This window comes from Ahaetulla prasina, chromosome 4 (assembly GCF_028640845.1).
Source record: "Ahaetulla prasina isolate Xishuangbanna chromosome 4, ASM2864084v1, whole genome shotgun sequence".
Taxonomy (NCBI): domain Eukaryota; kingdom Metazoa; phylum Chordata; class Lepidosauria; order Squamata; family Colubridae; genus Ahaetulla; species Ahaetulla prasina.
The window spans coordinates 59204320-59228962 of NC_080542.1; the positions used below are offsets into that span (position 1 = coordinate 59204320).

The following is a 24643-nucleotide window of genomic DNA, read 5'->3' on the forward strand; positions in this document are numbered from 1 at the left end:
TCCCTCTTTAGTAAGGGCTTTTGTCCAGTGAGGGGCTTTCTCGGCACTTCCTAGGCTCGAACTGACAAACTCTCCTTTTTCAAAAGGATTTCTTGGGCCCCTTTCAAGCTCAGAGTTTTGACCAGAACGACCCTTTCACTGCAGACTTTTATTCCAACAGTCACCCGCCTTTCAAAGCGATCCGCTCTGGCTGATATTCTCAAATAATCAGAACCGCAAATTGGATCTCCGCACTCACTTGGAGGGCAAACCTCTAGTAGGAATTTCCCTCCTCTCATTCACGCACACAAAGCAACACTCCCTCTTACCTCCCCAAAAAATTTCTACTCACCTAGGATTGTACAATCTTCCCGGTTCAAGCCTCAATGGGCGTTCAGGTCCGGCTGAATCAGGATCTGCTGGCATCCGCCAGTCCAATATCACCAGTTCAAACGTACTGGGAGCGCTTTGACATTGTCTATGGCCCATGCCAGTTTTTCCTGCCCACCGTTTTGAAGGCCTGCTGAACTTCAATGGAGTTCAGAATTGTGGGGGGCTAAATGTAGCCATTTCGAAGAAAAGCATTGCCTTCGAGCCCCACGTCTGGGCGCCAAATGTAAAGTCCATTTATTAATATGTCTAAGCTCATACCTGCCAATCAAGAGACTTAAACAGAGGCTTGAGTAAAATAGCATTTAATCTTGATCAAGCTTAAATGGTTAGCTGTTCCAAACACATAATGGTGCATACATACATGCAAGGAAGAACTACGAACTTATGACAGAAAGCGATGTCCTCTTATACCCAAAAAGTCATAAATCCTCAACTCTGGCATCTGCGTATTCTGGAATCTGGTTTGCATGTTCCCATAGTATAAGTCAGTGAATGTAAACTAACTTCTGGATTTACATCAGGTCACACAATAGTAAGGGTCAGTGTATGTAATCTGATTTCTTTCTGTGGTGTTATCTTTTCCATTTGTCTTCTTAATTACCACTTGATTTCCTGGAGGATGACATACACGTTCTCAGCCAGAGTGGGGTGGGGAGAGATCAAATGATGGACTCTGACAATTTCCAGAGACTGTCATTGGTGGGATGAGGTATCAGTAACAATTCAGGAATTTAGTCAGTGTGACCTCCATAACCATCCATGATGGCATATTTATGTTCTAACCACAAAAGGGCACAATATATATATGTCAGTGTTATGGGAAACAGATATTTACCATGTGCAGTTATACAAACAAGAGACCAAGACATCAAATATCATTAGCAAGTTTCCTACTAATTCTAATATTTTAGTATATATGTTCCCTTCACTCTCTTATCTGTTTTTCTTTTCTTTAATTTTTAAAGTTTACTTAACTTTATTGTATCCATCTTTTTTTTCCTTCTGCTCTTTTCTTTCACCTCTGGCGCACAATGCTCCTCATGCCCCATTTTGGGCCTGGAAGGCTCCCTGCACCAACCTGGATGCCAAAATGGGCCACGGTTCACCACGTGACACCCTTGTGCTCCATTTTGGGCTTGGAAGGCCTCCTGTACCACCCTGGAAGCCAAAACAGATTCCGGGGGGGGGGATTTCTGGTAGGGGCGGGGCGGTTGGGGCCAGCCAGAGGTGGGATTAGCTGGTTCTCCAAACTGGGCAAAAAGTTAACAACCAGTTCGCCTTCTGGTATGTTCCTTCTTTTAGACCTCACATAAACTATAAATTCTGCATAATGTTTCTCTCAGATAGAGCATAGAACATAGAATAACAGAGTTGGAAGGGACCTCAGAGGTCTTCTAGTCCAACCTCCCACTTGAAAAGATCCTGCACATGCGCAGAGGTGTTGCACACGAATGAAGCGAGCGCGCAAGCGTGCACACTCCCATTTGTGTACCAGTAGTGAAGGTAAGTGGAGTTCACCCTAAACTGAATGCCTTACTGATCATTGAATATTAAAGTCACATATATAGATTAGACAGATAGTAAAGACAACAAGTCATCCAGAAAGAATGCACAGTAGTATTTATTCATAAAGACAGTGCCAGGAAAGATCGGAATGAACAGAGATTCAGAAGAAGAAGAAGAAAATGATTGGATCTCCTTTCTTTAATATCACAAAGTATTCATTTCTAGACACCTGGTCCTAGATTCTTCTCCTCTTGTCAAGTGAATCAAAATGTATAGGAAGTTAAAATAAAGAGGATGATCGAATAATTGAGTTTTCTACCTGTGTTAATATATGCCACCTCAAGATAGATAAAAGCTCCTTTGAATATTATGGAAAAGTTTTGTGACTAAGGCACCATGGACGACGACTTCTCCCTTTTACCTGTGTGACTGCCTCCCACTTGCAAGCATTTCAGAAAAGGTGAAAGAAATGAGAGAAGCATAGGCATGAATGCTGACATTCCTGACTTGGAATGTAAACTGAGAAAAGTAGGCAGGGCTTGGAATAGAGGGAGGGAAAGAAGGGGATTGTTAGTTTTTAAAATAAAACTGTTGCTGCTGAAATGTGGAAGGAAGGAAGGAAGAGGCAGAAAAAGAAGAATCAAGAAATTAGAGTAACCCAATGTAGGAAAATGTTAATATTATGATAAAAGTCAGCAACAACATAATATTAATGGATGACTTTGAGAGAAGTGTCACTTCTCTCTCCCACACACACAAAAACCGTGTGTTAGATTTTAGTTATTATTACTTTAAATGCAAATCTAAAATATATTTCTGTAAATGTACATTAATTCAGTTAATTTCTGGATGACTGCAAAAAAATCTACCCCGGTTTCTGCTGCACCATTTGCTGCCTATGTTGTGCTGTAGCCACTTTTTCTTTAAGGGAGCTTTTTCTTCAGTGCAAAAAAGCTGCAGAAAGCTTTTCTTTTCTTTTTTCTACCACTCAGCCTGGCAGGCACTTAGCAAAGTAAGTAACCTACAGATTCTGTCCCTTTTTTCTAGGCATGCAGTAAATTTAGGAAATGCAGGGGTTAAAAGGGATGGAGATTGGCGGTCAGAGGTTAAGAGAGTTTTAACTCCAGCAACTAATTGGGGGCTGGAGCTCAAGATGGCGATGGGTGAGTAGCTCTGAGTTTATGCTCTCCAATTTTAACTTTTTCTTTGGTATGTTTATTCTCCATTTCTAATTTTTAAACTATTTAAATTGTATCACCTAAGAGGCCCCCTATCTCCCCCAGCTATACTTTCAAATCAATCACCTTTATTATAATCATTAACTAGCAAAAAGAAACAAAGAGGAGAAAATAGGGTTTGAATATCCCGAACTTTCAATAACTAATAAAGAGGAGTGATACATAAAGAGAAATCCTAAAACCCACCTTTCTTATTAGTTAAAACTAACCAAGAATTACAAAGCCCTTCCCAAATTTGAAGAAGACACCATACAATAGCTGCCTTAAAAAAAAAAAAAAGCAACCAGACATAATGTAATAATCCTAACTCTGGGATTTAAGAATAAGGAAAAGGAAGAAGACACAGCATATCCACTCTGCAATACAGATTTCAATCAAGCCTCTGAAGCCACAGAAAATGGATGAATACACAATAATTAAGTGGACAACTTTAGTAAGTAACTTAGAATCTACTCTCTCATTAGGGAGATATAATTCCGTGGAGTGGCGTCTCCAGGTGGAAATAAGAAGCCAAGAGTTTACAGAATTTTCTTCTTCCCTGATAGAGAACGCCTGCCTCCCACTGTCTGTGCAGCAGCTGTTATGATTAAGCAGCATTGGCTTCCGACTCCTTTTGGTGCAGTAGAATAAGGTATCGAGATAAAACTTCAACTTTTTACTTTTATATCATATATGCTGGCCGTTTCAATAACCACAAACTTATCTGTTCAGCAAAACCCCAAATCTATCTCCAGCGCAAAGTTCAAAAGCAGTTTCCCAGCAGAAACAAATCACTGAGATCTCCAGAGTGAATTGAGGGTGATGGGCCTTTAAAATGCAGTTGTGCTGACTTTGAGCCAGCTGCTTCACTGCAAACGCTCTGGTAGAGATTACTACTTGGAATGGCTGCCAAATAGAAGGAACGCATGTGAGTTTTGCTAACCTTTAGGCAATCTAATGTCCCTAGCGTCCTTCTTAAAATGAAGCCTTTTTTTTGAGCTTCTTCTCAATATTCCCAGTACATGTCTTCTGTTTGGAGAAAGCTAGCCTACTTTTGAATCAATTTTCCGAAGAGGGTATTACCATTTTAAAACCTAAATATGGTGTTGGTAAGACGGAAAACCCTGGGGTTGCTTTAGAAAAACACACATTGCTGATAAAGCACGGAATTGCATCCACACGGGGAAAAAATGAATGAAGGAAAGATAGGATTTGGAGAGATGAGAGAACTTGGATATCAAACATTTATTTGGATGTAAAGTTTATTCTGGTGAGTTCTGCTTTGTAGTGTGGGCTGTCTGCAGCTTCCTTTGTTAACTTTTGTTATGATGGAGAGACGGGCATGGCACAGCACCTCAGCATTTTTCTCTTTTTCCCTCTTCATATTTATAACTTTTGTAAACTGTTCTTTTGTCTTCACAGCTATCCTATTGCTTCCTTGCTGTGCTGCCCCAAGAGGATTTGTACATCATCTGCCTGACACAGAAGCATTCCAGGATTGTTAGCATAATGCTGGTCAGTGAAACCTATATGTTTTACTACTAAAATCTTAGTGTGGGTTGTGATAACAAGTTTACTGGGTGTCATCTCTGTCCCTTAAAATGGCATCTAATAGGGTGAAATAGGGGAGGAAGAGTAAACTTTGCAATATTTGATAGAGCGTCCATGGACAAGTATAGTCTATCTGACACAGGGGGGGCGGGGAAATCAACCTTTCTTCTGGAACCAATCCAGGAAATAAAAAATACATATATTCTCGGATAGCATCCCAGCTTTCCAAGATCTTATTCTGTGAATTATTAGGAAAATGGAAAGTATTTACATTTCAAGCAATGGCCAAGTCTTGCCTTAGATTATAGGTGGATGCAAATAGTCCTATGAGGATGTGAGGGCCTGCTTTGCAGTTATACTGTCATGCTAATCTCTCTTGATTTATCTTCCCTAGAGGAGGAAAGTGGGGGAAAAACTGCCTAAGCGCTTTATCTTACATTGCCTGATTATGTAATTAAGCGTAACAAGATTTGAGGGCCAACAATAGCCAATTAGGTTCAACTAAACTTGGAATCTTTTCCATACTTTGCTTGGTAAATTCACCTGTTTTTTATAGAATGTGTTTGGACTTTGGAATTGAATCATTTACAGGTTTTTTACCAACACGGAAAAATATGTGGAATTATGGCAAAAAGAAAGTGTGCAGTTTGGGTTCTGGTGAACTGTGGCACATACTTTCATCACTTTCTGTGATTTTTTTTTTAAGGGACCTATCGCAAGAGGTTGATATCCAGGTGACTTACCAGATTCGGAAACTGGGAACAACCCAACTCAACAGCCATTTTTAAGTCTCCTTTTAAAAGCTGGTTTATCTCCTTTCTGGCTATGGGAAGCAGCTCATCTCATCTAATCTATGCAATGGAAATGCCTAGGAGAGGAGGTTCCTTACATACCCCATGTGTGGAAAGAAAAACCAGCTTTCCTGCTGATAGGCACAACTAAGTTTATAGCAACAGACCTGGAAAATGCCCAAAGAAGCCTGAATGGGCACTCCATAACAATAGATATATGGTTAGCCCCACAATGATTATCTTTTAATGCAGTAGACTTCAATAGGAACCTAGAAGGAGAAACTTCCACTTTGGGAATTGTTGGCCATAAAACTAGATGGAAATGGACTTGGGTAGCCTTCATCAACCATGATGCCTGCTTTTTTTCTCATGCCTTCGTGTGGACCACTGCAGATGCTGACAAGACCAATCAGCATTTCAACTACAAGCGCACCATATATTGTATTCCACCTCCAGTGAATACAGTCAACTTATCTATGCAGTGGACTGGGCGTAGCACTTGTGAGGTTTGGATAATGGGGATGAATGTAATCCTTATTTACATTTACATTTTTTTCTGAAAGAGTTTCCCGCTCCATAGAACAGAGGGACCAGACATAGAACATGGTAAACGTGACATAGAACATGTTAAACTAAATAGTCGATGTTACACCACGATCACCTATTGAGTTAGAAGGATACACAACCAATGGAGTGAATCCCTTTGTTGAGAGTTCCTGAATATATCACGACCCTGTCTTGCTTGATGCATCTTATTGCTCACTCACAAGAATGATTCATGAAGATGTAAATGTCTGGATGTTTACTCTTTTTTTTCCTGATATGGGTGACACTTATTATGTGTATCGCAAGTCTCCCCACATCACAAGCAATTGGGTTGATTTTTAAAGTCTGCTCTGATACAAGGCAGACAAACTCTGAAGGATAGTTCATCTTAGATGTGTGGGCCTGCAGTTTATAAAGTGTTACTTCATACCTGGTATGGTGTGTGTACTCTGGGGACTTTTATTTCCAGGATTACGGGTATATGCATATACATATGCATATGCTCAGCTTTTAGGATGACATCCCAACTTCCATTATTGCATTAAGGGAAATACCTCTTCCATTCTGTGTTGTGTTGGTATTTGCCTAGTTTAGGGTTGCTGAATTAGCACTTGTCCTTCTCCATATTTCTGCATCATTTCAAATCTATCACCATGTTATAGCCAGTGCCACTAGGATTCAATTGCATTCAATGCATTAGGATTTAATGCACTAGGATTTAAATGCATTTAATTGCATTAAATGGAAATACCCCTTCCATTCTGTGTTGTGTTGGTATTTGCCTAGTTTAGGGTTGCTGAATTAGCACTTGTCCTTCTCCATATTTCTGCATCATTCCAAATCTATCCCCATGTTATAGCCAGTGCCACTAGAAGACTACAAACTGAAGTTTAGTTCCATACCCCATGTGTGGAAAGAAAACCAGCTTTCCTGCTGATAGGCACAACTAAGTTTATAGCAACAGACCTGGAAAATGCCCAAAGAAGCCTGAATGGGCACTCCATAACAATAGATATATGGTTAGCCCCACAATGATTATCTTTTAATGCAGTAGACTTCAATAGGAACCTAGAAGGAGAAACTTCCACTTTGGGAATTGTTGGCCATAAAACTAGATGGAAATGGACTTGGGTAGCCTTCATCAACCATGATGCCTGCTTTTTTTCTCATGCCTTTCTTGTGGATCACCACGGATGCTGAAAAGACCGATCAGCATTTTAACTACATGTTTACCATCACTGCACTGCCATATATGTATTCAACCTCCAGTGAATACAGTCAACTTATCTATGCAGTGGACTGGGCGTAGCACTTGTGAGGTTTGGATAATGGGGATGAATGTAATCCTTATTTACATTTACATTTTTTTCTGAAAGAGTTTCCCGCTCCATAGAACAGAGGGACCAGACATAGAACATGGTAAACGTGACATAGAACATGTTAAACTAAATAGTCGATGTTACACCACGATCACCTATTGAGTTAGAAGGATACACAACCAATGGAGTGAATCCCTTTGTTGAGAGTTCCTGAATATATCACGACCCTGTCTTGCTTGATGCATCTTATTGCTCACTCACAAGAATGATTCATGAAGATGTAAATGTCTGGATGTTTACTCTTTTTTTTCCTGATATGGGTGACACTTATTATGTGTATCGCAAGTCTCCCAGATCACAAGCAATTGGGTTGATTTTTAAAGTCTGCTCTGATACAAGGCAGACAAACTCTGAAGGATAGTTCATCTTAGATGTGGGCCTGCTATTTATAAAGTGTTACTTCATACATGGTATGGTGTGTACTCTGGGGACTTTTATTTCCAGGATTACGGGTATATGCATATACATATGCATATGCTCAGCTTTAGGATGACATCCCAACTTCCATTATTGCATTAAGGAAATACCTCTTCCATTCTGTGTTGTGTTGGTATTTGCCTAGTTTAGGTTGCTGAATTAGCACTTGTCCTTCTCCATATTTCTGCATCATTTCAAATCTATCCCCATGTTATAGCCAGTGCCACTAGGATTCAATTGCATTCAATGCATTAGGATTTAATGCACTAGGATTTAAATGCATTTAATTGCATTAAATGGAAACACCCTCTTCCATTCTGTGTTGTGTTGGTATTTGCCTAGTTTAGGGTTGCTGAATTAGCACTTGTCCTTCTCCATATTTCTGCATCATTTCAAATCTATCACCATGTTATAGCCAGTGCCACTAGGATTCAATTGCATTCAATGCATTAGGATTTAATGCACTAGGATTTAAATGCATTTAATTGCATTAAATGGAAACACCCCTTCCATTCTGTGTTGTGTTGGTATTTGCCTAGTTTAGGGTTGCTGAATTAGCACTTGTCCTTCTCCATATTTCTGCATCATTCCAAATCTATCCCCATGTTATAGCCAGTGCCACTAGAAGACTACAAACTGAAGTTTAGTTCCATACCCCATGTGTGGAAAGAAAACCAGCTTTCCTGCGGATAGGCACAACTAAGTGTTATAGGAACAGACCTGGAAAATGTCCAAAGAATGGACACTCCATACGAATAGATATATGGTTAGCCCCACAATGATTATCTTTTAATTCAGTAAACTTCAATGGGAACCTATATGGAGAAACTTCCACTTTGGGAATAGTTGGCCATAACACTGAAAACTATATGGAAATGGACTTGGATAGCCTTCATCAACCACAACGCCTACTTTTTTTTTCTCATGCCTTTCTTGTGGATCACCACGGATGCTGAAAAGACCGATCAGCATTTTAACTACATGTTTACCATCACTGCACTGCCATATATGTATTCAACCTCCAGTGAATACTTGCAGAAAACTGAGGGTGAATTGCGTGGCCAGAAAAATGGCTGTGGGTGCCACTTGAACACAGGCCATAGGTTCGCATCGCGGACCTATTGAGTTAGAAGGATACACATCCTATGGAGTGCCTCCCTTTTTTGCGAGTTCCTTAATATTTAACGACTCTGCCTTTCTTCATGTATCTTATTGCTCACTCACTGGAATGACTCATGAAGATGTAAATGTCTGGATGTTTACTCTTTTTTTCTTGATATGGGTAACACTTACTGTCTGTACTGCAAGTCTCCCAGATCACAAGCAATTGGGTTGATTTTTAAAGTCTGCTCTGATACAAGGCAGACAAACTCTGAAGGATAGTTCATCTTAGATGTGTGGGCCTGCTATTTATAAAGTGTTACTTCATACATGGTATGGTGTGTACTCTTGAGTTTTTCCTTGTATTTTCATTGATGTGTTAACTGTAAGAGGGACTGAAAGTCGATGATTTGGGTTCCACTTTGAATGAGAGAAATTCTTTTTAGTCAGGACATTCTAAATAAATCATAATTAAATGATGTTACTGTCTCAGTCTGTTTCATTGCAAAGATTGAGGTACAAGTCTAGGAATCCATCTTTGGCAATTACTCTCTTATCTGTTTTTCTTTTCTTTAATATCACAAAGTATTCATTTCTAGACACCTGGTCCTAGATTCTTCTCCTCTTGTCAAGTGAATCAAAATGTATAGGAAGTTAAAATAAAGAGGATGATCGAATAATTGAGTTTTCTACCTGTGTTAATATATGCCACCTCAAGATAGATAAAAGCTCCCTTTGAATATTATGGAAAAGTTTTGTGACTAAGGCACCATGGACGACGACTTCTCCCTTTTACCTGTGTGACTGCCTCCCACTTGCAAGCATTTCAGAAAAGGTGAAAGAAATGAGAGAAGCATAGGCATGAATGCTGACATTCCTGACTTGGAATGTAAACTGAGAAAAGTAGGCGGGGCTTGGAATAGAGGGAGGGAAAGAAGGGGATTGTTAGTTTTTAAAATAAAACCCTTCCATTCTGTGTTGTGTTGGTATTTGCCTAGTTTAGGGTTGCTGAATTAGCACTTGTCCTTCTCCATATTTCTGCATCATTCCAAATCTATCCCATGTTATAGCCAGTGCCACTAGAAGACTACAAACTGAAGTTTAGTTCCATACCCCATGTGTGGAAAGAAAACCAGCTTTCCTGCTGATAGGCACAACTAAGTGTTATAGGAACAGACCTGGAAAATGTCCAAAGAATGGACACTCCATACGAATAGATATATGGTTAGCCCCACAATGATTATCTTTTAATTCAGTAAACTTCAATGGGAACCTATATGGAGAAACTTCCACTTTGGGAATAGTTGGCCATAACACTGAAAACTATATGGAAATGGACTTGGATAGCCTTCATCAACCACAACGCCTACTTTTTTTTTCTCATGCCTTTCTTGTGGATCACCACGGATGCTGAAAAGACCGATCAGCATTTTAACTACATGTTTACCATCACTGCACTGCCATATATGTATTCAACCTCCAGTGAATACTTGCAGAAAACTGAGGGTGAATTGCGTGGCCAGAAAAATGGCTGTGGGTGCCACTTCTGGAACACATGCCATAGGTTCGCATCGCGGACCTATTGAGTTAGAAGGATACACATCCTATGGAGTGCCTCCCTTTTTTGCGAGTTCCTTAATATTTAACGACCCTGCCTTTCTTCATGTATCTTATTGCTCACTCACTGGAATGACTCATGAAGATGTAAATGTCTGGATGTTTACTCTTTTTTTCTTGATATGGGTAACACTTACTGTCTGTACTGCAAGTCTCCCCAGATCACAAGCAATTGGGTTGATTTTTAAAATCTACTACGCTGCAAGGCAGACAAACTCTGAAGGATAGTTCATCTTAGATGTGTGGGCCTGCTATTTATAAAGTGTTACTTCATACATGGTATGGTGTGTACTCTCTTTGAGTTTTTTCCCTTGTATTTTCATTGATGTGTTAACTGTAAGAGGGACTGAAAGTCGATGATTTGGGTTCCCACTTTGAATGAGAGAAATTCTTTTTAGTCAGGACATTCTAAATAAATCATAATTAAATGATGTTACTGTCTCAGTCTGTTTCATTGCAAAGATTGAGGTACAAGTCTAGGAATCCATCTTTGGCAATTACTCTCTTATCTGTTTTTCTTTTCTTTAATTTTTAAAGTTTACTTAACTTTATTGTATCCATCTTCTTTTTCCTTCTGCTCTTTTCTTTCACCTCTGGCGCACAATGCTCCTCATGCCCCATTTTGGGCCTGGAAGGCTCCCTGCACCAACCTGGATGCCAAAATGGGCCACGGTTCACCACGTGACACCCTTGTGCTCCATTTTGGGCTTGGAAGGCCTCCTGTACCACCCTGGAAGCCAAAACAGATTCCGGGGGGGGGGGATTTCTGGTAGGGGCGGTTGGGGCCAGCCAGAGGTGGGATTAGCTGGTTCTCCAAACTGGGCAAAAAGTTAACAACCAGTTCACCTTCTGGTATGTTCCTTCTTTAGACCTCACATAAACTATAAATTCTGCATAATGTTTCTCTCAGATAGAGCATAGAACATAGAATAACAGAGTTGGAAGGGACCTCAGAGGTCTTCTAGTCCAACCTCCCACTTGAAAAGATCCTGCACATGCAGAGGTGTTGCACACGAATGAAGCGGCAAGCGCACACTCCCATTTGTTTACCAGTAGTGAAGGTAAGTGGAGTTCACCCTAAACTGAATGCCTTACTGATCATTGAATATTAAAGTCACATATATAGATTAGACAGATAGTAAAGACAACAAGTCATCCAGAAAGAATGCACAGTAGTATTTATTCATAAAGACAGTGCCAGGAAAGATCGGAATGAACAGAGATTCAGAAGAAGAAGAAGAAAATGATTGGATCTCCTTTCTTTAATATCACAAAGTATTCATTTCTAGACACCTGGTCCTAGATTCTTCTCCTCTTGTCAAGTGAATCAAAATGTATAGGAAGTTAAAATAAAGAGGATGATCGAATAATTGAGTTTTCTACCTGTGTTAATATATGCCACCTCATGATAGATAAAAGCTCCATTTAAATATTATGGAGAAGTTTTGTGACTAAGGCACCATGGACTTCCTTCTTCTCCCTTTTACCTGTGTGACTGCCTCCCACTTGCAAGCATTTCAGAAAAGGTGAAAGAAATGAGAGAAGCATAGGCATGAATGCTGACATTCCTGACTTGGAATGTAAACTGAGAAAAGTAGGCGGGGTTTGGAATAGAGGGAGGGAAAGAAGGGGATTGTTAGTTTTTAAAATAAAACTGCTGCTGCTGAAATGTGGAAGGAAGGAAGGAAGAGGCAGAAAAAGAAGAATCAAGAAATTAGAGTAACCCAATGTAGGAAAATGTTAATATTATGATAAAAGTTAGCAACAACATAATATTAATGGATGACTTTGAGAGAAGTGTCACTTCTCTCTCCCACACACACAAAAACCGTGTGTTAGATTTTAGTTATTATTACTTTAAATGCAAATCTAAAATATATTTCTGTAAATGTACATTAATTCAGTTAATTTCTGGATGACTGCAAAAAAATCTACCCCGGTTTCTGCTGCACCATTTGCTGCCTATGTTGTGCTGTAGCCACTTTTTCTTTAAGGGAGCTTTTTTTTCAGTGCAAAAAAGCTGCAGAAAGCTTTTCTTTTCTTTTTTCTACCACTCAGCCTGGCAGGCACTTAGCAAAGTAAGTAACCTACAGATTCTGTCCCTTTTTTCTAGGCATGCAGTAAATTTAGGAAATGCAGGGGTTAAAAGGGATGGAGATTGGCGGTCAGAGGTTAAGAGAGTTTTAACTCCAGCAACTAATTGGGGGCTGGAGCTCAAGATGGCGATGGGTGAGTAGCTCTGAGTTTATGCTCTCCAATTTTAACTTTTTCTTTGGTATGTTTATTCTCCATTTCTAATTTTTAAACTATTTAAATTGTATCACCTAAGAGGCCCCCTATCTCCCCCAGCTATACTTTCAAATCAATCACCTTTATTATAATCATTAACTAGCAAAAAGAAACAAAGAGGAGAAAATAGGGTTTGAATATCCCGAACTTTCAATAACTAATAAAGAGGAGTGATACATAAAAGAGAAATGCTAAAACACATCGTTCTTATTAGTTAAAACTAACCTAGAATTACAGAGCCCTTCTCAAATTTGAAGAAGATACCATACAATAGCTGACATAAAAAAAAAAAGCAACCAGACATAATGTAATAATCCTAACTCTGGGATTTAAGAATAAGGAAAAGGAAGAAGACACAGCATATCCACTCTGCAATACAGATTTCAATCAAGCCTCTGAAGCCACAGAAAATGGATGAATACACAATAATTAAGTGGACAACTTTAGTAAGTAACTTAGAATCTACTCTCTCATTAGGGAGATATAATTCCGTGGAGTGGCGTCTCCAGGTGGAAATAAGAAGCCAAGAGTTTACAGAATTTTCTTCTTCCTGATAGAGAAGGCCTGCCTCCCACTGTCTGTGCAGCAGCTGTTATGATTAAGCAGCATTGGCTTCCGACTCCTTTTGGTGCAGTAGAATAAGGTATCGAGATAAAACTTCAACTTTTTACTTTTATATCATATATGCTGGCCGTTTCAATAACCACAAACTTATCTGTTCAGCAAAACCCCAAATCTATCTCCAGCGCAAAGTTCAAAAGCAGTTTCCCAGCAGAAACAAATCACTGAGATCTCCAGAGTGAATTGAGGGTGATGGGCCTTTAAAATGCAGTTGTGCTGACTTTGAGCCAGCTGCTTCACTGCAAACGCTCTGGTAGAGATTACTACTTGGAATGGCTGCCAAATAGAAGGAACGCATGTGAGTTTTGCTAACCTTTAGGCAATCTAATGTCCTAGCGTCCTTCTTAAAATGAAGCCTTTTTTTTGAGCTTCTTCTCAATATTCCCAGTACATGTCTTCTGTTTGGAGAAAGCTAGCCTACTTTTGAATCAATTTTCCGAAGAGGGTATTACCATTTTAAAACCTAAATATGGTGTTGGTAAGACGGAAAACCCTGGGGTTGCTTTAGAAAAACACACATTGCTGATAAAGCACGGAATTGCATCCACATGGGGAAAAAATGAATGGAGGGAAAGATAGGATTTGAGGGATGAGAGAACTTGGATATCAAACATTTATTTGGATGTAAAGTTTATTCTGGTGAGTTCTGCTTTGTAGTGTGGGCTGTCTGCAGCTTCCTTTGTTAACTTTTGTTATGATGGAGAGACGGGCATGGCACAGCACCTCAGCATTTTTCTCTTTTTCCCTCTTCATATTTATAACTTTTGTAAACTGTTCTTTTGTCTTCACAGCTATCCTATTGCTTCCTTGCTGTGCTGCCCCAAGAGGGATTTGTACATCATCTGCCTGACACAGAAGCATTCCAGGATTGTTAGCATAATGCTGGTCAGTGAAACCTATATGTTTTACTACTAAAATCTTAGTGTGGGTTGTGATAACAAGTTTACTGGGTGTCATCTCTGTCCCTTAAAATGGCATCTAATAGGGTGAAATAGGGGAGGAAGAGTAAACTTTGCAATATTTGATAGAGCGTCCATGGACAAGTATAGTCTATCTGACACAGGGGGGGCGGGGAAATCAACCTTTCTTCTGGAACCAATCCAGGAAATAAAAAATACATATATTCTCGGATAGCATCCCAGCTTTCCAAGATCTTATTCTGTGAATTATTAGGAAAATGGAAAGTATTTACATTTCAAGCAATGGCCAAGTCTTGCCTTAGATTATAGGTGGATGCAAATAGTCCTATGAGGATGTGAGGGCCTGCTTTGCAGTTATACTGTCATGCTAATCTCTTGATTTATCTGCCCTAGAGGAGGAAAGTGGGGGAAAAACTGCCTAAGCGCTTTATCTTACATTGCCTGATTATGTAATTAAGCGTAACAAGATTTGAGGGCCAACAATAGCCAATTAGGTTCAACTAAACTTGGAATCTTTTCCATACTTTGCTTGGTAAATTCACCTGTTTTTTATAGAATGTGTTTGGACTTTGGAATTGAATCATTTACAGGTTTTTTACCAACACGGAAAAATATGTGGAATTATGGCAAAAAGAAAGTGTGCAGTTTGGGTTCTGGTGAACTGTGGCACATACTTTCATCACTTTCTGTGATTTTTTTTTTAAGGGACCTATCGCAAGAGGTTGATATCCAGGTGACTTACCAGATTCGGAAACTGGGAACAACCCAACTCAACAGCCATTTTTAAGTCTCCTTTTAAAAGCTGGTTTATCTCCTTTCTGGCTATGGGAAGCAGCTCATCTCATCTAATCTATGCAATGGAAATGCCTAGGAGAGGAGGTTCCTTACATACCCCATGTGTGGAAAGAAAAACCAGCTTTCCTGCTGATAGGCACAACTAAGTTTATAGCAACAGACCTGGAAAATGCCCAAAGAAGCCTGAATGGGCACTCCATAACAATAGATATATGGTTAGCCCCACAATGATTATCTTTTAATGCAGTAGACTTCAATAGGAACCTAGAAGGAGAAACTTCCACTTTGGGAATTGTTGGCCATAAAACTAGATGGAAATGGACTTGGGTAGCCTTCATCAACCATGATGCCTGCTTTTTTTTTCTCATGCCTTTCGTGTGGACCACTGCAGATGCTGACAAGACCAATCAGCATTTCAACTACAAGCGCACCATATATTGTATTCCACCTCCAGTGAATACAGTCAACTTATCCATGCAGTGGACTGGGCGTAGCACTTGTGAGGTTTGGATAATGGGGATGAATGTAATCCTTATTTACATTTACATTTTTTTCTGAAAGAGTTTCCCGCTCCATAGAACAGAGGGACCAGACATAGAACATGGTAAACGTGACATAGAACATGTTAAACTAAATAGTCGATGTTACACCACGATCACCTATTGAGTTAGAAGGATACACAACCAATGGAGTGAATCCCTTTGTTGAGAGTTCCTGAATATATCACGACCCTGTCTTGCTTGATGCATCTTATTGCTCACTCACAAGAATGATTCATGAAGATGTAAATGTCTGGATGTTTACTCTTTTTTTTCCTGATATGGGTGACACTTATTATGTGTATCGCAAGTCTCCCCACATCACAAGCAATTGGGTTGATTTTTAAAATCTGCTCTGATACAAGGCAGACAAACTCTGAAGGATAGTTCATCTTAGATGTGTGGGCCTGCAGTTTATAAAGTGTTACTTCATACCTGGTATGGTGTGTGTACTCTGGGGACTTTTATTTCCAGGATTACGGGTATATGCATATACATATGCATATGCTCAGCTTTTAGGATGACATCCCAACTTCCATTATTGCATTAAGGGAAATACCTCTTCCATTCTGTGTTGTGTTGGTATTTGCCTAGTTTAGGGTTGCTGAATTAGCACTTGTCCTTCTCCATATTTCTGCATCATTTCAAATCTATCACCATGTTATAGCCAGTGCCACTAGGATTCAATTGCATTCAATGCATTAGGATTTAATGCACTAGGATTTAAATGCATTTAATTGCATTAAATGGAAATACCCCTTCCATTCTGTGTTGTGTTGGTATTTGCCTAGTTTAGGGTTGCTGAATTAGCACTTGTCCTTCTCGATATTTCTGCATCATTTCAAATCTATTCCCATGTTATAGCCAGTGCCACTAGGATTTCATTGCATTAAATGCTTAAGGATTTAATGCACTAGGATTTAAATGCATTTAATTGCATTAAATGGAAACACCCCTTCCATTCTGTGTTGTGTTGGTATTTGCCTAGTTTAGGGTTGCTGAATTAGCACTTGTCCTTCTTGATATTTCTGCATCGTTTCAAATCTATCCCCATGTTATAGCCAGTGCCACTAGAAGACTACAAACTGAAGTTTAGTTCCATACCCAATGTGTGGAAAGAAAACCAGCTTTCCTGCTGATAGGCACAACTAAGTTTATAGCAACAGACCTGGAAAATGTCCAAAGAATGGACACTCCATACGAATAGATATATGGTTAGCCCCACAATGATTATCTTTTAATGCAGTAGACTTCAATAGGAACCTAGAAGGAGAAACTTCCACTTTGGGAATAGTTGGCCATAACACTGAAAACTATATGGAAATGGACTTGGATAGCCTTCATCAACCACAACGCCTACTTTTTTTTTCTCATGCCTTTCTTGTGGATCACCACGGATGCTGAAAAGACCGATCAGCATTTTAACTACATGTTTACCATCACTGCACTGCCATATATGTATTCAACCTCCAGTGAATACTTGCAGAAAACTGAGGGTGAATTGCGTGGCCAGAAAAATGGCTGTGGGTGCCACTTCTGGAACACATGCCATAGGTTCGCATCGCGGACCTATTGAGTTAGAAGGATACACATCCTATGGAGTGCCTCCCTTTTTTGCGAGTTCCTTAATATTTAACGACTCTGCCTTTCTTCATGTATCTTATTGCTCACTCACTGGAATGACTCATGAAGATGTAAATGTCTGGATGTTTACTCTTTTTTTCTTGATATGGGTAACACTTACTGTCTGTACTGCAAGTCTCCCCAGATCACAAGCAATTGGGTTGATTTTTAAAATCTACTACGCTGCAAGGCAGACAAACTCTGAAGGATAGTTCATCTTAGATGTGTGGGCCTGCTATTTATAAAGTGTTACTTCATACATGGTATGGTGTGTGTACTCTCTTGAGTTTTTTCCCTTGTATTTTCATTGATGTGTTAACTGTAAGAGGGACTGAAAGTCGATGATTTGGGTTCCCACTTTGAATGAGAGAAATTCTTTTTAGTCAGGACATTCTAAATAAATCATAATTAAATGATGTTACTGTCTCAGTCTGTTTCATTGCAAAGATTGAGGTACAAGTCTAGGAATCCATCTTTGGCAATTACTCTCTTATCTGTTTTTCTTTTCTTTAATTTTTAAAGTTTACTTAACTTTATTGTATCCATCTTCTTTTTCCTTCTGCTCTTTTCTTTCACCTCTGGCGCACAATGCTCCTCATGCCCCATTTTGGGCCTGGAAGGCTCCCTGCACCAACCTGGATGCCAAAATGGGCCACGGTTCACCACGTGACACCCTTGTGCTCCATTTTGGGCTTGGAAGGCCTCCTGTACCACCCTGGAAGCCAAAACAGATTCCGGGGGGGGGGATTTCTGGTAGGGGCGGGGCGGTTGGGGCCAGCCAGAGGTGGGATTAGCTGGTTCTCCAAACTGGGCAAAAAGTTAACAACCAGTTCGCCTTCTGGTATGTTCCTTCTTTTAGACCTCACATAAACTATAAATTCTGCATAATGTTTCTCTCAGATAGAGCATAGAACATAGAATAACAGAGTTGGAAGGGACCTCAGAGGTCTTCTAGTCCAACCTCCCACTTGAAAAGATCCTGCACATGCGCAGAGGTGTTGCACACGAATGAAGCGAGCGCGCAAGCGTGCACACTCCCATTTGTGTACCAGTAGTGAAGGTAAGTGGAGTTCACCCTAAACTGAATGCCTTACTGATCATTGAATATTAAAGTCACATATATAGATTAGACAGATAGTAAAGACAACAAGTCATCCAGAAAGAATGCACAGTAGTATTTATTCATAAAGACAGTGCCAGGAAAGATCGGAATGAACAGAGATTCAGAAGAAGAAGAAGAAAATGATTGGATCTCCTTTCTTTAATATCACAAAGTATTCATTTCTAGACACCTGGTCCTAGATTCTTCTCCTCTTGTCAAGTGAATCAAAATGTATAGGAAGTTAAAATAAAGAGGATGATCGAATAATTGAGTTTTCTACCTGTGTTAATATATGCCACCTCAAGATAGATAAAAGCTCCCTTTGAATATTATGGAAAAGTTTTGTGACTAAGGCACCATGGACGACGACTTCTCCCTTTTACCTGTGTGACTGCCTCCCACTTGCAAGCATTTCAGAAAAGGTGAAAGAAATGAGAGAAGCATAGGCATGAATGCTGACATTCCTGACTTGGAATGTAAACTGAGAAAAGTAGGCGGGGCTTGGAATAGAGGGAGGGAAAGAAGGGGATTGTTAGTTTTTAAAATAAAACTGTTGCTGCTGAAATGTGGAAGGAAGGAAGGAAGAGGCAGAAAAAGAAGAATCAAGAAATTAGAGTAACCCAATGTAGGAAAATGTTAATATTATGATAAAAGTCAGCAACAACATAATATTAATGGATGACTTTGAGAGAAGTGTCACTTCTCTCTCCCACACACACAAAAACCGTGTGTTAGATTTTAGTTATTCTTACTTTAAATGCAAATCTAAAATATATTTCTGTAAATGTACATTAATTCAGTTAATTTCTGGATGACTGCAAAAAAATCTACCCCGGTTTCTGCTGCACCATTTGCTGCCTATGTTGTGCTGTAGCCACTTTTTCTTTAAGGGAGCTTTTTCTTCAGTGCAAAAAAGCTGCAGAAAGCTTTTCTTTTCTTTTTTCTACCACTCAGCCTGGCAGGCACTTAGCAAAGTAAGTAACCTACAGATTCTGTCCCTTTTTTCTAGGCATGCAGTAAATTTAGGAAATGCAGGGGTTAAAAGGGATGGAGATTGGCGGTCAGAGGTTAAGAGAGTTTTAACTCCAGCAACTAATTGGGGGCTGGAGCTCAAGATGGCGATGGGTGAGTAGCTCTGAGTTTATGCTCTCCAATTTTAACTTTTTCTTTGGTATGTTTATTCTCCATTTCTAATTTTTAAACTATTTAAATTGTATCACCTAAGAGGCCCCCTATCTCCCCCAGCTATACTTTCAAATCAATCACCTTTATTATAATCATTAACTAGCAAAAAGAAACAAAGAGGAGAAAATAGGGTTTGAATATCCCGAACTTTCAATAACTAATAAAGAGGAGTGATACATAAAAGAGAAATGCTAAAACACATCGTTCTTATTAGTTAAAACTAACCTAGAATTACAGAGCCCTTCTCAAATTTGAAGAAGATACCATACAATAGCTGACATAAAAAAAAAAAAAGCAACCAGACATAATGTAATAATCCTAACTCTGGGATTTAAGAATAAGGAAAAGGAAGAAGACACAGCATATCCACTCTGCAATACAGATTTCAATCAAGCCTCTGAAGCCACAGAAAATGGATGAATACACAATAATTAAGTGGACAACTTTAGTAAGTAACTTAGAATCTACTCTCTCATTAGGGAGATATAATTCCGTGGAGTGGCGTCTCCAGGTGGAAATAAGAAGCCAAGAGTTTACAGAATTTTCTTCTTCCCTGATAGAGAACGCCTGCCTCCCACTGTCTGTGCAGCAGCTGTTATGATTAAGCAGCATTGGCTTCCGACTCCTTTTGGTGCAGTAGAATAAGGTATCGAGATAAAACTTCAACTTTTTACTTTTATATCATATATGCTGGCCGTTTCAATAACCACAAACTTATCTGTTCAGCAAAACCCCAAATCTATCTCCAGCGCAAAGTTCAAAAGCAGTTTCCCAGCAGAAACAAATCACTGAGATCTCCAGAGTGAATTGAGGGTGATGGGCCTTTAAAATGCAGTTGTGCTGACTTTGAGCCAGCTGCTTCACTGCAAACGCTCTGGTAGAGATTACTACTTGCGGAATGGCTGCCAAATAGAAGGAACGCATGTGAGTTTTGCTAACCTTTAGGCAATCTAATGTCCCTAGCGTCCTTCTTAAAATGAAGCCTTTTTTTTGAGCTTCTTCTCAATATTCCCAGTACATGTCTTCTGTTTGGAGAAAGCTAGCCTACTTTTGAATCAATTTTCCGAAGAGGGTATTACCATTTTAAAACCTAAATATGGTGTTGGTAAGACGGAAAACCCTGGGGTTGCTTTAGAAAAACACACATTGCTGATAAAGCACGGAATTGCATCCACACGGGGAAAAAATGAATGAAGGGAAAGATAGGATTTGGAGAGATGAGAGAACTTGGATATCAAACATTTATTTGGATGTAAAGTTTATTCTGGTGAGTTCTGCTTTGTAGTGTGGGCTGTCTGCAGCTTCCTTTGTTAACTTTTGTTATGATGGAGAGACGGGCATGGCACAGCACCTCAGCATTTTTCTCTTTTTCCCTCTTCATATTTATAACTTTTGTAAACTGTTCTTTTGTCTTCACAGCTATCCTATTGCTTCCTTGCTGTGCTGCCCCAAGAGGGATTTGTACATCATCTGCCTGACACAGAAGCATTCCAGGATTGTTAGCATAATGCTGGTCAGTGAAACCTATATGTTTTACTACTAAAATCTTAGTGTGGGTTGTGATAACAAGTTTACTGGGTGTCATCTCTGTCCCTTAAAATGGCATCTAATAGGGTGAAATAGGGGAGGAAGAGTAAACTTTGCAATATTTGATAGAGCGTCCATGGACAAGTATAGTCTATCTGACACAGGGGGGGCGGGGAAATCAACCTTTCTTCTGGAACCAATCCAGGAAATAAAAAATACATATATTCTCGGATAGCATCCCAGCTTTCCAAGATCTTATTCTGTGAATTATTAGGAAAATGGAAAGTATTTACATTTCAAGCAATGGCCAAGTCTTGCCTTAGATTATAGGTGGATGCAAATAGTCCTATGAGGATGTGAGGGCCTGCTTTGCAGTTATACTGTCATGCTAATCTCTCTTGATTTATCTTCCCTAGAGGAGGAAAGTGGGGGAAAAACTGCCTAAGCGCTTTATCTTACATTGCCTGATTACGTAATTAAGCGTAACAAGATTTGAGGGCCAACAATAGCCAATTAGGTTCAACTAAACTTGGAATCTTTTCCATACTTTGCTTGGTAAATTCACCTGTTTTTTATAGAATGTGTTTGGACTTTAGAATTGAATCATTTACAGGTTTTTTACCAACACGGAAAAATATGTGGAATTATGGCAAAAAGAAAGTGTGCAGTTTGGGTTCTGGTGAACTGTGGCACATACTTTCATCACTTTCTGTGATTTTTTTTTTTAAGGGACCTATCGCAAGAGGTTGATATCCAGGTGACTTACCAGATTCGGAAACTGGGAACAACCCAACTCAACAGCCATTTTTAACTCTCCTTTTAAAAGCTGGTTTATCTCCTTTCTGGCTATGGAAGCAGCTCATCTCATCTAATCTATGCAATGGAAATGCCTAGGAGAGGAGGTTCCTTACATACCCCATGTGTGGAAAGAAAAACCAGCTTTCCTGCTGATAGGCACAACTAAGTTTATAGCAACAGACCTGGAAAATGCCCAAAGAAGCCTGAATGGGCACTCCATAACAATAGATATATGGTTAGCCCCACAATGATTATCTTTTAATGCAGTAGACTTCAATAGGAACCTAGAAGGAGAAACTTCCACTTTGGGAATTGTTGGCCATAAAACTAGATGGAAATGGACTTGGGTAGCCTTCATCAACCATGATGCCTGCTTTTTTTTTCTCATGCCTTTCGTGTGGACCACTGCAGATGCTGACAAGACCAATCAGCATTTCAACTACAAGCGCACCATATATTGTATTCCACCTCCAGTGAATACAGTCAACTTATCTATGCAGTGGACTGGGCGTAGCACTTGTGAGGTTTGGATAATGGGGATGAATGTAATCCTTATTTACATTTACATTTTTTTCTGAAAGAGTTTCCCGCTCCATAGAACAGAGGGACCAGACATAGAACATGGTAAACGTGACATAGAACATGTTAAACTAAATAGTCGATGTTACACCACGATCACCTATTGAGTTAGAAGGATACACAACCAATGGAGTGAATCCCTTTGTTGAGAGTTCCTGAATATATCACGACCCTGTCTTGCTTGATGCATCTTATTGCTCACTCACAAGAATGATTCATGAAGATGTAAATGTCTGGATGTTTACTCTTTTTTTTCCTGATATGGGTGACACTTATTATGTGTATCGCAAGTCTCCCCACATCACAAGCAATTGGGTTGATTTTTAAAGTCTGCTCTGATACAAGGCAGACAAACTCTGAAGGATAGTTCATCTTAGATGTGTGGGCCTGCAGTTTATAAAGTGTTACTTCATACCTGGTATGGTGTGTGTACTCTGGGGACTTTTATTTCCAGGAGTACGGGTATATGCATATACATATGCATATTCTCAGCTTTTAGGATGACATCCCAACTTCCATTATTGCATTAAGGGAAATACCTCTTCCATTCTGTGTTGTGTTGGTATTTGCCTAGTTTAGGGTTGCTGAATTAGACTTGTCCTTCTCCATATTTCTGCATCATTTCAAATCTATCCCCATGTTGTAGCCAGTGCCACTAGGATTTAATTGCATTCAGTGCATTAGGATTTAATGCACTAGGATTTAAATGCATTTAATTGCATTAAATGGAAATACCCCTTCCATTCTGTGTTGTGTTGGTATTTGCCTAGTTTAGGGTTGCTGAATTAGCACTTGTCCTTCTCCATATTTCTGCATCATTCCAAATCTATCCCCATGTTATAGCCAGTGCCACTAGAAGACTACAAACTGAAGTTTAGTTCCATACCCCATGTGTGGAAAGAAAACCCAGTTGGGCGGATAGGCACAACTAAGTGTTATAGGAACAGACCTGGAAAATGTCCAAAGAATGGACACTCCATACGAATAGATATATGGTTAGCCCCACAATGATTATCTTTTAATTCAGTAAACTTCAATGGGAACCTATATGGAGAAACTTCCACTTTGGGAATAGTTGGCCATAACACTGAAAACTATATGGAAATGGACTTGGATAGCCTTCATCAACCACAACGCCTACTTTTTTTTTCTCATGCCTTTCTTGTGGATCACCACGGATGCTGAAAAGACCGATCAGCATTTTAACTACATGTTTACCATCACTGCACTGCCATATATGTATTCAACCTCCAGTGAATACTTGCAGAAAACTGAGGGTGAATTGCGTGGCCAGAAAAATGGCTGTGGGTGCCACTTCTGGAACACATGCCATAGGTTCGCATCGCGGACCTATTGAGTTAGAAGGATACACATCCTATGGAGTGCCTCCCTTTTTTGCGAGTTCCTTAATATTTAACGACCCTGCCTTTCTTCATGTATCTTATTGCTCACTCACTGGAATGACTCATGAAGATGTAAATGTCTGGATGTTTACTCTTTTTTTCTTGATATGGGTAACACTTACTGTCTGTACTGCAAGTCTCCCCAGATCACAAGCAATTGGGTTGATTTTTAAAATCTACTACGCTGCAAGGCAGACAAACTCTGAAGGATAGTTCATCTTAGATGTGTGGGCCTGCTATTTATAAAGTGTTACTTCATACATGGTATGGTGTGTGTACTCTCTTGAGTTTTTTCCCTTGTATTTTCATTGATGTGTTAACTGTAAGAGGGACTGAAAGTCGATGATTTGGGTTCCCACTTTGAATGAGAGAAATTCTTTTTAGTCAGGACATTCTAAATAAATCATAATTAAATGATGTTACTGTCTCAGTCTGTTTCATTGCAAAGATTGAGGTACAAGTCTAGGAATCCATCTTTGGCAATTACTCTCTTATCTGTTTTTCTTTTCTTTAATTTTAAAGTTTACTTAACTTTATTGTATCCATCTTCTTTTCCTTCTGCTCTTTCTTTCACCTCTGGCGCAATGCTCCTCATGCCCCATTTTGGGCCTGGAAGGCTCCCTGCACCAACCTGGATGCCAAAATGGGCCACGGTTCACCACGTGACACCCTTGTGCTCCATTTTGGGCTTGGAAGGCCTCCTGTACCACCCTGGAAGCCAAAACAGATTCCGGGGGGGGGGATTTCTGGTAGGGGCGGGGCGGT

At 39.6% G+C, this 24643-nt stretch overlaps 1 long non-coding RNA gene across 8 annotated transcripts; it reads left to right on the forward strand.

Annotated features, from left to right (window-relative positions):
- Positions 1–1674: 1674 nt before the first annotated feature.
- On the forward strand, positions 1675–24296 carry LOC131197129 (uncharacterized). 8 transcript variants are annotated; one of them, XR_009154881.1, is made up of 10 exons: positions 1675–1875; positions 2926–3041; positions 3438–3549; positions 3662–3747; positions 14199–14292; positions 18185–18344; positions 19396–19511; positions 20051–20217; positions 20991–21084; positions 21828–24296. It is a non-coding gene; the product is annotated as an uncharacterized LOC131197129 (long non-coding RNA). The 8 variants fall into 8 exon arrangements; XR_009154882.1 differs by lacking the exon at positions 1675–1875 and adding an exon at positions 2491–2541; XR_009154883.1 differs by lacking the exon at positions 3438–3549 and having other exon boundaries at positions 1685–1875.
- Positions 24297–24643: the final 347 nt, after the last annotated feature.